A 4,244-nucleotide genomic window follows, 5' to 3' on the forward strand; every position below is an offset into this window, starting at 1 on the left:
ATAATATCAAATAGAAGTAGAAAACTAAGTGTATTTCAAATATATATTTTTGAATTTCCTTTTGTTTTGTCTTTCTTTTTTAAATGAGCCTCTGGAAAAAAGGGTTCTGTTGGAAAGACTGACTCACTCAATACAGGGTCTACATGCCTGCATTATGATCTGACTGTCTTTCTCCACTGAGATATCAGGTTGCTTCAGATGTTTAGACTGTGCATCTGTTGCCCTGTAATTTTAGGACAGCCCTTAACCATGTTGTCTTCCAGTTCAACCATTCTTCCCTCTCACTAATTCATCACAAACATTAACCCTGCAGACTTTTTTTTTTTTTTTACACAGCCTTAAGTTTGCCTTGTCAGGCTTATTTTTAGCTCAAGCTTATTTATAGAAGTGCTTATATTTAGTCCAAACCACCTGTGTAATTGAACTGTGTGTGTTTGTTTTCCATGCCCAATTTCCAGCAAGGCGTGCGGGGATCCAGTGCTGCGTGTGGACCACAAGGTGGAGGGATGGAGTCTAGATAACCAGTGATGTTTCTCTGAAGTCACACACACACAACCTCAACTCTCCTGTGTGAGTGCTGTGTGAAACAGTAGGAGGACTTTTTTGTCAGAGTCGTCTAGATGCAGCAGCAGCAGCATCTAGAGGATTAAGATGTGTAAACACATCATGCCCTAGTACTTCTTTGCAAACAGGCCTTTATTTCTATGGTTTTAAAGAGACTGTTATAATTATTATTACATTTTCTTTTTCTTTTTGGCTTTGTTTGGACATGTAGCTCACAACAGTTGTCATTTTTTCAATGTCTGAAATAGAGAACTGTGCTAAAAGAGAGAGTGACTCAGTATTGGAATAAGAGCTAATGGTTACAAACTTTACAGTTTTACTTTTTAAAACTTTTTCGTGAACATCTTTTTTCAGAGTCTAAATATAAATTGATATTCAACATAAAACATAAATATGCACAGATATTTAAGCTTTTTATGTTTGAAAAAACAGGACTATATTTATATAATTAAAAGAGGTAATTAGAATTGAAAAAAAGGTTGACACTATTTTCCAATAACATACACGTTCAAGTGTTATAGGCAATCGCTATCTTTCCTGTAAGGTTAGGTTACTTCCTTTATCCCTGTATGTGTTGAACCGTGATTAACAATATTAGGGATGAAATGCGTCAATTTATCTTTTACTTAGAGGGAAAATATCACACATGTTGTGTTTACTTTTGATGTTCCATTTATTTCCCACAATATGTATGTAAATGTGCAACGACTCACCCAAAACTTGTAGGAAGCTCCTTGAAGAACCTTTCAAAGTCAACTTAAAGCATACATGATGACATATTGGCCTATTTAGTCATTATGAAATTTAGTCATTATTTAGTCATTATGAAATATTAGAAGTAAGAGGAGATGAGATGACTTCCTTAACTGCGACACCACATTTCAGATTTCAATGAAGGAATAGCATTATGACAGCTTAAGGCTCCAAAAAAATGATTGCATGATTCAATTTCAATTCAATTCTGTTTATTTGTAGATTATATAATGCCAGTTCACATCACATTTCATCTCAAGGCAGTTGACAGAGACAATTCAATCAGATAATTCATTCAGACTGGTTTAAAGTTTTCACTCTAATTAAAAGCAGATGATATTGACCTTTTTAAGGCTCCAAAATGTGTGACTAAGACAGATGATGCTCTTTCAGCCGTACAACTGTTTATAAAAGGGACAATGGTTAAAATAAAAGTCAAACCAGGTGTTAGAGTAATTGCCATAACTCTCTTTTTTAAGTCTAAGTAAATTTGATCTCTTTTAGTATAATTAAAGTATAGTCCTAACTGCAGAATATTAGGCTAATGTCTTCTTTTGGTAACAAAGGATCCACCTGCTGTGCTGCTCTTTGTTGAACAGCCGCAGCATCACCTTAAGAAATCCATTTCAGCCATCTTTCCCTGCTCTGCATTTTAATTAAATATTTTTTTTAAAACAAAGTAAAATACCTGTTCAAATTCTCAGTCATCCTGGTCACAAAAAAAGAAAAACAAAACAGACTTAAAGCGAAGTCAGTTCGACTTTAACTCAGTTTTTCTGAAACTACTGTGTTTTGACATCTAGCAGACGGTCTGTAATTCCAGTGGGCAATTCCAGCTCCAGAGGACTGGTATCCTGCCACTTTAAGATGTGTGCTTGGTGCAACACACCTGTATCAAGTAATTAGGTGATTAAAATGACTCTGGAGAATTCAACAGCATAATGAGGGGTTGAATCAGACATTTGAATCAGTTTTTTAAAATGATGCAGAATAGCGTCCTTCAGAAACTGGAATTGCCTGCCACTGCAGTAGAGCAATCTGTGGTCGGAGCACTGATGTCCGGTTGACTCCAATTTAAGCCTGTTTAGTTGAAAATAAAGTGATGCAACCTCAAGATCCGTCTACCAAAACATGTTGTTTACAAAGCAAGAGCAAAACTAATTAAAGACAGTCATGACTAATGATTAAACTTCCTTCTTTTTATTTTGGGAAAAAAAAAAAAAAACTTCCTCTCAGACTATGGCCATTCTTTCAGTAAATTAGCAGAGACTCAGCAGATGTGGACTACACATTGTTGCATCATTATTTACTCGGGGAGGTCAGACAGACCTGGAAAACTGAAACACTGGAGTTCTGGCAGCATCTGTTGTTAAAAAGTTTTCATTTTAAAAAAGCAAACCACTGCTCCAGACAAGTTTCCAAATGTGAAGTCACTCTTCATTTACAAGAACCCGCAAACAATGAATCCATGTGAGATATAGTCTGTTTTATTTGCTCAAAGTTTTGGTAATATTTTGCTCATTATTGTTTTATTGCTAATTTTGCTCCAGGTACTTCACAACTGGTGAATTAGGTAATAAGCTAAGTAAAGTCAAAGCTGATCCCCTACAGACCAATACAGAGATTGTTCCCTTATCATCACCTGACCAAGAGTTCAGAATATTACTCCCTATGAGATTGCTCACAGATCTTACTATAGATTCAAATGCTTTTACTCTTCACCCTCTGCTTTTTTACCTGCAAGACCAAATGGGCTGTGCATGCATTCCCTTCATTCCTAAACAAAACCCAAACAGAGTTAATTATTGTGGACTTCAGGAAAATGTCCATCCATGAGAAATCCAAGGGTCCTCCTGGAGATGGTACTGAACTTCCTCCTTTTTTGGAGTCTACATCACAGAGGATCTATATTTGATGGGAACAAAGCAGAGCTGGTGAAGAATGGCAAGCAGAGATTCCAGTTTTTAAGAGTCCTCAGGAAAAACAAACAAATAAACCAATTAATCAAAACATCCCTGATCGTGTGCTTTAATTATTTGCTATTGTTTTTTAAAAGCAACATTGTTGTTGCCTTTATGTGATTTCCTGGTACACTAATACACAGATCACTGAGTTGCATTAAAAGCAATTGTGGAGTAAGATGCAGAAGTCTGTTCTGTAACCAAAGGGTCACCGGGTTCATTGCTTGCTCTGTTCATCTCCTTCATTGTATCTTTGGGCAAGACCCCTTGCCTGCATTGCCGGTCAGAAGGCCTGGTGGGGCCTGTCATGGAGGAAGTTTTGATTTCAGAGGTGTGTGCTGAACTTATATATAAGTTCAGCATAATTTCTAATAGATCTGTTTTTGTTTTGTCTACTTTCTCCTGCATCTCTGCTGTTCCTCTCCGGACAAAACATATGGATTCATGACATGACATGACATTTTGGGTGCAACAATCCATGTAGATTAGAAACACATGGTTTTACAATTATTATGAGCTTGGTGATATAAAATCACATTCGTAGATCGTACTTTTTTCATTTTTTTTATGATAATAACAATATATAACAATAGTATGTTTTACCGTATTTATCAGCCTTTTTAATAAAACACATATACTTTACAAGGTTATTGAGAGCTTTATAATGCGGTGGAGGTGTTTTAGGAGGTGCAACACACACTGAAAAAAGTGAAACAAAGCTGTTTTTCATTTAATGTGTTTGTTTTCATTCCAATGAATTAAAAAAAATAGTTTGCTCAATTAAACTAAACTTTCTTAGTTATGTTTATGGTTGAATCTATTTTTTTTACTTTACTATAACGTAAACTGACAGCGAGGCACCAAACTGATTTTTTTTATTTTAGGCAGTCTTTTTATTAGATTGAGCAATTTGCGCATGCAAATTCTTTAAAAGTTCTGGCGGCAATTGTACTTCCGCCTCAGCCT

The sequence above is a fragment of the Cyprinodon variegatus genome, unplaced genomic scaffold (genome assembly GCF_000732505.1).
Source record: "Cyprinodon variegatus isolate N-32 unplaced genomic scaffold, C_variegatus-1.0 Scaffold286, whole genome shotgun sequence".
Classification (NCBI taxonomy): Eukaryota; Metazoa; Chordata; class Actinopteri; order Cyprinodontiformes; family Cyprinodontidae; genus Cyprinodon; species Cyprinodon variegatus.